The sequence below is a fragment of the Macaca mulatta genome, chromosome 4 (assembly GCF_049350105.2).
Source record: "Macaca mulatta isolate MMU2019108-1 chromosome 4, T2T-MMU8v2.0, whole genome shotgun sequence".
Classification (NCBI taxonomy): Eukaryota; Metazoa; Chordata; class Mammalia; order Primates; family Cercopithecidae; genus Macaca; species Macaca mulatta.
Window position 1 is genome coordinate 3,661,846 of NC_133409.1, and position 11,723 is coordinate 3,673,568.

General features: G+C 49.4%; 1 long non-coding RNA gene across 1 annotated transcript; it reads left to right on the forward strand.

Annotated features, from left to right (window-relative positions):
- The first annotated feature begins 8,112 nt into the window (after positions 1 to 8,112).
- Positions 8,113 to 11,306, forward strand: LOC144340695 (uncharacterized). Its single transcript, XR_013416943.1, has 2 exons — positions 8,113 to 9,645; positions 9,745 to 11,306. It is a non-coding gene; the product is annotated as an uncharacterized LOC144340695 (long non-coding RNA).
- The last annotated feature ends 417 nt before the right edge of the window (positions 11,307 to 11,723 follow it).

Here is an 11,723-nt window from a genome sequence, read left to right on the forward strand (position 1 = left end):
TTTCTGCATCCCAAAGGAGGGTCCCAGCCCGGGCACAGACAAGGAGGAGGGTCCCAGCCTGGACACAGACTCAGAGGAGGGTCCCAGGCCCGATACGGACCCAGAGGAGGGTCTCAAGCCAGACACGGACCCAGAGGAGGGTCCCAGCCAGGGCACAGACAAGGAGAAGGGTCCCAGGCCAGGCACAGACCAGAGGACCGTCTCAGCCCGGCCGTGGACAGGAGGACAGGGCCCAGCGTGAGCCGAGGCTGCCCCCTGGTGGCAGTGGTGATGCCGTCCAAAGCAGGCCCTGCCACGTGAGCACTTTTTATTATTATTATTATTATTATTATTATTATTATTATTATACTTTAAGTTCTAGGGTACATGTGCATAACGTGCAGGTTGGTTACATATGTATACTTGTGCCATGTTGGTGTGCTGCACCCGTGAGCACTTTTTAATTCAGGAACAAGCGCATGAGACAGAGAGGCCTGCCCAGCCTCGGGCTAATCTTCTCATGAATTCTTAATGAGGCCCCTCTCCTGCCGTCTGTCAGCTCCTGGGCACTACAGCACAAAGCTTATGGGTTCATTTTATTGCAACAATAAAAAGAAACAGCATTGTATGTTACCAATAAAGTAACTCTAAGACCCTGTTCACACTTGGGTTCATTGTTCATGTCCTCGTTGCACTGAAACGTATTCATCGTAGAAACATTGCGTACAGTCGGATGTGACATTATATTGAGGGTTCAGACCTATAAGCAACATACTGTGATTTTATGTTGTAGGGACGCTGCGTCAGCTACAGCATGAAATGTAAACGAGACGTGGATGACCTGCTGGTGAGCGTGTGTGTCTTGTGTTTTGTGTGCACGCACCACACCAGGCCCACGTGGGATTTCTCCCTGGGGCTGGAAAGCCCCATGCATGGGTGTTCAGCATCTGTCGGGGTGGAAGGGGCTTTTCCACCCCAGAGCTCTTTCCTACTTTTAGTAGGTGATAGAATCAATTAGCTGCAGGAAGATGGAAGCATCTTCCTGTCTTTAAAAAAAAAAACAAAGACTGGCCTTTAAAATGTAAACAAGAAGCTCAACTAGATACATTGTTTTAATTTAAATACCAAAGCAAGCACTTGAAGAGCCTAGCAGAGCACTGACCTGAGTCTTCCGTTCCCTTTTTTTTTATTTATTTTTTATTTTTTGAGATGGAGCCTCCCTCTGTCACCCAGGCTGGAGTGCCAATGGCGCAATCTTGGCTCACTGCAACCTCCACCTCCTGGGCTCAAGCGATTCTCCTGCCTCAGCCTCCCGAATAGCTGAGATTACAGGCGCCCACCAGCACGCCCTACTAATTTTTGTATTTTTAGTAGAGATGGGGTTTCATCATGTTGGCCAGGCTGGTCTCAAACTCCTGACCTCAGATGATCCAGCCACCTCGGCCTCCCAAAGTGCTGGGATTACAGGTGTGAGCCACCACGCCCAGCTCCATTTGCTTTTATTTCCTCAAGGAAAACTCTTGGGTTTCCGTCACCTGGGCTCTGCTCCAGGTGCAGGACACGGGGAGGAAAAGACGTGGCTGCTTCCCACCGTGGTGTGGGGAGCAGGGCGGGGTGCAGGGTTGAGCAGTACACACAGAAGGAGGCAGGCCATGCTGGAATTTGCACAGGTGGGCACTCGAAAGGAGTGTGGGCAGTGACCAGGATGGGACAGAAGGGGCCACAGGAGGTAAGACCTTCAGGACAGCAGAAAGAGCAACGCTGGGCGAGGCAGGATGAATCCTGGGGTGGTCGGAAGGCTGAGAAGCACAGCTACAGAAGGCAGGCGGCAGAGTAAGCTGTGTGGTCTCACATCTGTTTGGCTGTGCATTCGTCGGTCCTGGAAGCAAGATCACACTTGGCCAGGTGGCCTCACTCCTATGCCCGTTACTGCTGTTACCTTCTCCTGTGTTTTGGTCCTGACCTAGGTATTGCAATTAGCATGTAAGCAAGGAGAGGACCAAAATAAGGAGGCCGGGGTGGGGGTGGGGGCGGGATACTTACAGTCTGTATCTCTCAGGGGAATTTCCTGAGGCCTCCTTTCTGCTTGGTTTCCCCAAAGGAGCTTCCTGGATAGACCCGTCCTCACAAGGGCCTTCAGCTCCTTCTAAGCAGAGAAACAGGCCACCTCTGCCTTCCCCTGGCATGGATTCTCTGATTTTCGGATTCTCTGTGAGTCTGTTGATGTCCCAGAAAGCGAGGCCAGAAGTGACCTTCTTCTTGGGAAATTCTCCCTCCTAAAGCCTCTACTGACTTGAACACACGGCCAGGTTTGCACAACACCGTGAGTAAGACTTGCCAAAGGAGGTCGCACATTCCTGCCTCCAGGAAAGACCCTGCTATCCCAAAGAAAGGAGTATTTCACTGCATTACAGTTTAAACTCTTGAATAATTACTGTATTTTCCAATTCTCATTTGAAATTCAAAGAGAGAGGGTAGAAGGAACAAATTCATGGCTTCCGGGCGCCTCCTCCATCTCCAGCGTCACAGCCTCTCCTCTTTGCTAAACTTTTCGTTTAAACGCAACACTCTTTCCTCATTTTGTCATGGCATTTGTCAGAACCTTGAAAAAAAAATTAAAATGCAGTTGCAGAACACTGAGAGATTCAAGGAGAGCTAGGGAATCTGCAAATAATTTTTAAGATGAAAAATGAAAATAATAATGCTTTGAGTGTCAGTGGAATTTGACTGTAAGTACAGTTTTACTAAGACCAGGTTTTCACCTAGAGGCTTCAACTAAGAACATAATTTTAAGATGCCCAGCACTGGGTTTTTTTGGACTGCCTAATAGTAAAAGGTATTAGCGATATCAGAGAGCTGTTTGCAATTTCTTGGGGCCGTATTTGCATTGATCATCTCTGATGTTACTCACTGTGTTTGCAGATGGAAGACATGAGGTTAAAAGATGTCCAGATCCATTTTAGAGATGATCGAAGTGAAGCAGTGAGATCATCTATCATCTGACAGGAATTGGGCCAAAACCAGACATCCCCCATCCAGCCAAGCTGCAGAGCCTTCCAGCACAAATGCATCCAACCACAGCTCACCTGGGACTGTGGCCAGGAGCCAGTTAGCCGGGATGGGAGAGCAAGTATGACAAAGTGCAGAGGCTCTCAGCCCTGGCAGGATATTCAGAACAACCTGGGGAGCTTTAAAGTCCTGATGGCCAGGCCACACCCCAGGCTGAGTGAATCAGAAGCCCCGTGGGACCGTGCAGTCGCGTTTTTAAAGTTTCCAGGTGATTCTCAGGTGCAGCCAGGACTGGAACCCACCAGTGTCAGGAGAGCCCTGAGGTCTGGCCCTGCCACCAATGGGCAAGGCGGCCCGGGGAGCGGTTTCCTCTGTGGGCAGTGCGTGAGCCTCAGACCTGCTTGGCCTGACTTCCTTTCCTCTACAGGATAAGAATATCAGACACGGGCACTTCTGTGCACATTTTCTTTGAGAACCTGACTTCCAAAGTTGATCAGTGTGAATGTTTTGTGAGTAGGGCTCAGGAAACAGCCTTCTTGTGATTTTTTTTTCTTTCTCCATGAAACTGGAGTAATACTTTCTTCTTAAAATAATATTTATGGAGCAGTGCTTCAATATATTTTAAACATTGAAATAGATTTACTTGATTTTTTTCTAAATATGAAAGATATATGGGTGTTTTGTAATAAATATAATCAATATTGAACGTGTAAAATAAAAGATAAAAATAACCCAAAGTTCCTCTATCCAAGGGTAGTAGAAGTGATACATATCCACCACTCAAAATTGTCCTTCCAAAATTTTTATTACATATGATTCTACCAAAATAAAATGATGGTGTGCTTTTATTTGTGAGCAGTTTTTCTCTCCTGTTGATATGCATGCAGTCAGATTTATTTCTCTCTTAATGGCTGCACCTAAGTAACAGGAAACAGTAGCGCACCACACAGCCAGCTCTCTAGGTCCTAATACACATTTTCCAAATGAGTGACTGAACGAGACCCAGGAAGGGAGGAGGAAATGTGGCCAGATATGGCTCAGGCGATGCTGTTAGAAATGCTTGTTCCCCGGTGCCATAAAGAAATAGCACTTGAACATAAATTTAATCTCCTCAGCAAGGCCATTTTTACTTTCTGCAGAAAGGGTACACTCGCCAGCAGCTTTGCCCTGAGAGTACACCAAACAAAGGAGACAGGGTCATTTAGAACCTGACATGTCCACCCTCCTGCTGTGTCCAGTTTCCATTGGCTGGAACAGGACCTCACATTCTGTGTTTGTCCCTACTGGCTAGCAACTTAGAACTTTTTAACAGAGGCAAAGGCAGAGGAGAACAAAGGAAGGAGGAAGTAACTTGTGGAATGCTGAGAAAGGTAAAAACACCTCCGAATAAGGAAGAGGAACAGGCTATGACCTAATGCCCCCTCGGACCAGCATAAGCATGCCAGGGTGGATATTTAGGCTACATTGTGGGAGCTAAGAACGTAAAGTACATTGATTTATTACGGCTAGCAGATATTTAAGAATGTTAGCACAGGTCTTTGAATCCATTTTGCTTCTAAGAGAAGTTACTATTTATTTCTAATTAGACGGGGAGGGGATTCTCTTTGAAAAGGAACCTCTACTTTACTTTTTACAGCACCATTGGTTTTAGCTGCTCCTAATTCCAGCAGTGACTCTATGGGGACTTGGAGCCCCAGCCCTGGTAGGTCAGGTGGGGTCAGCGTGGAGACGTGCCCTGTGCTGCCATCAGTCGCACTGACCCTGGGAAACCAGAATGCAAAGGTGGCAGCTCCGGGTCACATGCCAAGATTACGTTATACAAACAAAAATACTTTTATTATATAAATAATGAGTTCCAAAAATGCTGCTGTCATCACCCACACCTAGCCTCATTTCCAGCACTAGTTCTAATCAGAGCCATCAACTTTTCAAAGGAAGAAAAGCTTGACTGACGTTTTTCATCCTGGGAAAGGGGGGTGGCTCTTGATGGCTCTCAAAGAGTGTCTTTTAATAATGTGCACATTTAGAAACACACTTTAAATAGCAAATCATAAGCAATAAAGCATTTTTGATAGTATGTGAGGCGCCCACTTGAGAACCGCTCATTCTCTGTTCTTCTCATCTCCCTCCCTCTCTCCATCTCAATCTCCCCTCCCCATCCGTCTCCCTCACCCTCTCCCCATCCCTCTCCCCCTCCATCTCCCTCTCCCTCTCCCCATCCCTCGCCCCTTCCATCTCCCTCTCCCTCTCCCCATCCCTCACCCCTTCCATCTCCCTCTCCCCATCCCTCTCCCCCTCCATCTCCCTCTCCCTCTCCCCATCCCTCTCCCTTTCCATCTCCCTCTCCCTCTCCCCATCCCTCTCCCCCTTCATCTCTCTCTCCCTCTCCCCATCCCTCTCCCCCTCCATCTCCCTCTCCCCATTCCTCTCCCCCTCCATCTCCCTCTCCCCCTCCATCTCCCTCTCCCTCTCCCCATCCGTCTCCCCCTCCATCTCCCTCTCCCCATTCCTCTCCCCCTCCATCTCCCTCTCCCCCTCCCCCTCCACCTCCCTCTCCCTCTCTCTCTCCCCCTCCCTGTCTCTCTCCATCTCCCTCTGTCTCTGTCTCATACACACTGCGTATCTATTGATAGATGAGATAGATAGATAGATAGATAGATAGAGAGAGAGAGAGATAGATAGATAGATAGATAGATAGATAGATAGATAGATAGATAATCTTCTGAACCTCCTCTGCTTCAGCCATTTTTGTGGGAGGAATATTATGCTAAAAGTTCTAAAATGGCAGACTTGGTTTCTCATTGGAAATGTATAACATTTTCTTGAATGATTCTGGGAACACAGGTGTTATCATGGGGGTGGACATGCATTTCCTGTAAGCTATTAGGTAGAAATGTACCAGTGGCAGTCACCTACAGTTAGATACTAATGTGGTAAATGTGTTTCTGAAACTAGGCCTCATAAAATTTAGAAAATAGGCCTCATATAGAAAAAAATTAACACCAGGTGGCTCTGGATAGGGTCCCACCCTGCCTCAATAAGGTCCCACCCTGATAGGGTCCCACCCTGCCAATTCCGGGAAACAACCTCATGGGGTCCCACCCTGCCAATTCCGGGGGTCCCACCCTGCCTCGAAGTTCCCGGAATCAGCAACTCCAAGAAAAAACCTCATAAGGTCCTGCTCTAACCAATTAGCATAAGACAACTTGCTCAGGCCATAGACAGACCCAATTACCACGCGCCTAAAGCTTTGTTTGAATTTCGCGCCCTAAGCTGTGTTTGAACTTGTATTTGCCTATATAAACAGCCTGTAACAAGCAGTCGGGGTCCCAGGGCCAACTTAGAACTTGGGACCCTAGCGCGCTAGTAATAAATAACTCTCTGCTGTGAATCTCGTGTCGGTGATCCTTCGCGGCGACCCCTGCCCAGGAAGGAATCGACAGTTCGGTTCCAACATTTGGTGCATTGGCCGGGAAGTGGGGTCGTCCGAGGACCCCCGACCCATCCGGCGGAGACCTATCTGGCCCGGGCCACGGACTGCTGACTGAACGGACCTACCAGGTACCTTCGTTTTGTTCTGTCTGTCTTGCCGGCTAACTCTGAACTCTGGAGAGTACTCCTTCTGAATTAAGTGGGGAAGGGGGACAGACGTGTCCCGCACCTTCCCACTTTTCGCCCTGGGGGACGCCCTGGCGGTAGTCTGGGAGAAGGCTAATGACTCGGTCAGCCTCCTCAAATCTGTAGGCAGGCCGCCCCTGCCGTCTGAATATTTTGTAATCTTGTGGCGCTACTCTCTGGCCGCGCGGCTTCTCCTTACTTGTCTGGTCTTTGTTTTTGTTACTTTTGTTTTGTCCTTGTTTGTTATACGTGGACGAAATAAGACAGACGTTGACGACTCCTTTGTCTCTGACCCTGACTCACTTCCCTGACGTTCGGGCTCGAGCCCACAACCTCTCCATAGAATTCCGTAAGGGACGATGGCGAAAATTCTGCTCGTCCAAGTGGCCTACCCTCCATGTTGGGTGGCCCCGGGACGAAACATTTAACCTCCCAATTATCTTACAGGTTAAAGCAACAGTGATGGATCCTGGGCCACACGGACACCCAGACCAGGTGGCCTACATAATTACTTGGGAGGATCTGGTCCGAAACCCTCCCTCTTGGGTGAAACCCTTCCTCCATTCCCCTTCCCCATCCCAATCTACCCTCCTTGCCTTAGAAGCCCCAAAGAATCGGAATCCGGACCCGCATAAGCCAGTCCTCCCAGATAAACCCCAGAGGGACCTCCTCCTTCTCGAACCCCTGCCTCCTCCACCTCAAAACCCCCTTCGGGGACCTCCACCTTACGCTTCACCCTTGCCCCCTGTCTTGTCCCCAGCTCTTTCCTCTACCGCCTCGACCCCTACCCTTTCTCCAACTTCTCCCTCGGCCCCTCCCTCCACCCCGTCTCCTCCTCCAGCCCCGCCCAAACTCACCCCTGGGACGCCGCCGACACCTCCTCGTCTCCGCTTGCGGCGGACTGAGGACCCAGAAGGCCCTTCCACTTAGCAATCCTCCCTTTTTCCCCTCCGTACTGTCAGTCACACAGTCCAGTACTGGCCCTTCTCTGCCTCTGACCTCTATAACTGGAAGACCCATAACCCTTCCTTTTCCCAAGACTCTCAGGCCCTAACCTCGTTAATAGAATCCATTCTCCTCACCCACCAGCCCACCTAGGATAATTGCCAGCAACTCCTGCAGGTCCTCTTAACCACTGAAAAAGGCAGCAAGTCCTCTTGGAGGCCCGGAAAAATGTGCCAGGACCAGGAGGCCTCCCAACCCAACTTCCCAATAAAATAGACGAGGGATTTCCCCTCACCCGCCCGGACTAGGACTATGAAACGGCACCAGGTAGGGAGAGTCTCCAACTCTATCGCCAGGCTCTGTTGGCGGGTCTCAAAGGGGCAGGAAAACGCCCCACAAATTTGGCCAAGATAAGAAAGAAACCCCTAAGGAAAGGGAAGCCAGGTTAGCGAAGGAACAGATAGAGCGAGAGGATCGTAAAAACCGAGTAAAGGATAAGCATTTAACAAAAATCCTGGCAGCAGTTGTGAGAAAGAAAGGACCAGGGAGAGAGGGAAAGAAGCGCAGACGGCCAAAAGTAGAAAAAGACCAGTGTGCCTACTGCAAAGAACAGGGAACTCGCGGAGGCGTTAAGGACAAAAGAGGGCGCGGCCAACTCCTGGAGGAATGGCAGGCCGAGAGCGCGGCGCCCGGGCCTGGCGCCAAGCCTGAGCCCGCCAGACGGGAGGCGGCCCCGCCGCGGGCTCGGCTCCGGCCCCAGCCATGCCAGCATGGCCGGCCGGACCGTACGGGCCAAAACCCGGAGCCGGGCCGAAGATAACATCAAGAAGGTAATGGCGACCATCAAGAAGGTCCAAAAATGGAAGAAGCAATGAGTGACTGTAGGCGACACTTCCCTTCGTATCTTCAAGTAAGTGCCAGTGGTGGACCCCCAGGAGGAGGAACGAAGGCGGGCAGGTGGCGGGGCAAAGAGATCCCGTGGCCGGGAACGTCGGGGCAGGGGCGCCAGTCCCCGAGGGGGTGGCCCTCTCATCCTGCTGGATCTCAATGATGAGAACAGCAACCAGAGTTTCCATTCGGAAAGTTCCCTGCAAAAAGGCACAGAGCCCAGTCCTGAGGGCAGCCCCCAGCCCAGCCGCCCTGTGTCACCTGCCGGACCCCCAGAAGGGGTCCCTAAAGAGGCTCAGCCCCCACGGCTAGGCCAAGAAAAAAAATCCCGGGGGCATAACTGCTGGCAGCACTGACGAACCCCCAATGCTGACCAAGGAGGCCCTGGCAATGATCCAGCAGATGCATGCCTGGACACACTTAAATAATTGAAAGCTAAAATTACTGATTAAAAAAACTGACTTTCTAATCCCAAAGACAAGTACCCTCGTAGAACAAGTGACATCTGCCTGTAAGGTCTGTCAGCAGGTAAACGCTGGGGCTACCCGAGTGCCAGAAAGGAAACGAACTCGTGATAACCGCCCAGGAGTCTATTGGGAAATAGACTTCACTGAAGTAAAACCTCACTATGCTGGATATAAGTACTTACTGGTATTTGTAGATACCTTTTCAGGATGGGTAGAAGCCTACCCCACCCGGCAAGAAACGGCACACATAGTAGCCAAGAAAATTTTGAAAGAAATCTTTCCTAGATTCGGACTTCCCAAGGTAATTGGGTCAGATAATGGGCCGGCCTTCGTTTCTCAGGTAAGTCAGGGGCTCGCCAGGATATTGGGGATTAATTGGAAATTACATTGTGCCTATAGACCCCAGAGCTCAGGACAAGTAAAAAAAATAAATAAAACAATAAAAGAGACCCTTATTAAATTGACCTTAGAGACTGGTTTAAAAGATTGGAGACGCCTCCTATCCTTAGCTCTGTTAAGGGCCCGGAATACACCTAACCGTTTTGGGCTCACTCCATATGAAATCCTCTACGGAGGACCTCCCCCTTTGTCAACCTTGCTTAATTCCTTCTCCCCCTCCGATCCTAAGACTGACCTACAGGCCCGGCTAAAAGGACTCCAAGCAGTACAGGCCCAAATCTGGGCCCCCTTGGACGAACTGTACAAACCCAGACATCCACAGACCAGTCACCCCTTCCAGGTGGGAAACTCTGTCTACATTAGACGGCATCGCACTCAAGGACTAGAGCCTCGGTGGAAAGAACCCTACATTGTTCTCCTGACCAGTCACCCCTTCCAGCCATAAAGGTTGACGGAATCTCCACTTAGATCCACGCATCCCACGCCAAGGCTGCTCCAGAGACGTCCGGATCAACACCACTTAAGACGTGAAAACTCCAACGCTCCGCGGACCCGCTCAAGATAAGACTCTCTCGTATCTAACTCCTTACTTATTGTTTACCCTTCTTCCCTGCGCCGTCTCTAGTGTAGTTTTTGACGCTAACCCCCACCGGCCATTTAGCCTGACCTGACAGATAATTAATTTTAATAATCAAGAGGTCTTAAATAAGACCTCCGAAAATGCTCCTATAAAGACTTGGTTTCCAGACCTCTATTTCAACCTAAAAAATAACAGATAGATAACAACAAAATTAATATAAAGTCTCTATTTATACCAGCACAACCCGCCTAAAATTCCCCTCCAAATCAGACTATTAGTCAATCCAGACACTGCCCCTGTTGCAATAAGGCCAGACCAAGTTTTATTAGAAGCTAAGAAGCCCCCGGTTTCCATATCGGAGAAGCCCCAACTAAAAACTCCTCAAAGCACTTCCCCGCCCTTAATCTCCCTCACCCTCGCCGACATGTTAAAAATTAAGGTAGCGGCTAGAGTTAAGACCAGGACAGCAGCCCTAGTGCATAGTAACCATCATCTGCAACAACTTAAAATAGCCATAGATAAAAACCTTAAAGCCATAGAACAATCTATCACAAAACTTGAAAAGTCCTTGACTTCTCTGTCTGAAATTATATTACAAAACCGACAAGGACTAGAAATTGTCTTTCTAAAAAAGGGCGGGCTCTGTGCAGCCCTAAAAGAGCAATGTTGTTTTTATGCAGATCATTCAAAAATAGTTAAAGATTCTATGGCAAAACTAAAAGAGAAAAAATCTCAACAAAGTTAGTTTAAAAATTAGTACAACTAATCCCCTTGGCTTAGCACCCTAATCTCCACCATCTTAAGACCCCTCATCCTGCTCACGCTCATCCTGACTTTCAGGCCATGCATACTCAACCACTTACTCACCCTTATTAAAAATAGATTACATGCTATGGTTCTGACCCAACTATACCAGACCCTCAGGACTAAAAAAAGAGGCTCAAGATTGAGCCTCTGACACAAAAAGAGGAGGGAATGAAACTAGGCCTCATAAAATTTAGAAAATAGGCCTCATATAGAAAAAAATTAACACCAGGTGGCTCTGGATAGGGTCCCACCCTGCCTCAATAAGGTCCCACCCTGATAGGGTCCCACCCTGCCAATTCCGGGAAACAACCTCATGGGGTCCCACCCTGCCAATTCCGGGGGTCCCACCCTGCCTCGAAGTTCCCGGAATCAGCAACTCCAAGAAAAAACCTCATAAGGTCCTGCTCTAACCAATTAGCATAAGACAACTTGCTCAGGCCATAGACAGACCCAATTACCACGCGCCTAAAGCTTTGTTTGAATTTCGCGCCCTAAGCTGTGTTTGAACTTGTATTTGCCTATATAAACAGCCTGTAACAAGCAGTCGGGGTCCCAGGGCCAACTTAGAACTTGGGACCCTAGCGCGCTAGTAATAAATAACTCTCTGCTGTGAATCTCGTGTCGGTGATCCTTCGCGGCGACCCCTGCCCAGGAAGGAATCGACAGTTCGGTTCCAACATTTCCTTTTAAAAACTGAGTCGGTTTTCCACACTTCACACCATTCTGGCTTCTTAGGAGTAGAAATGAGGCTCCCAAAGCCTCTAAGAAAATCCCTTAGGTCTCAAGGCAGAGCCGTGACCAACAGTGGCATGATCCCCGCATTCGCTCTAAGCCTTGGGTGGGCAAGCATGGACTCTGGCTCCAGCCAAGGTGCGGCACAGCCCGCCTGCAGGGCAGTTCTCCAGCCATGCCCTGCCACACGGATGCACCTGCTTTGACCAGGAACCGCCTAGATCTGGGCAGAGATCCTGGTTTTGGAGGAATCCAAGCAGAAGTTCCTAGTGAGGTCTTTATAACCCACGGGTCTGAAG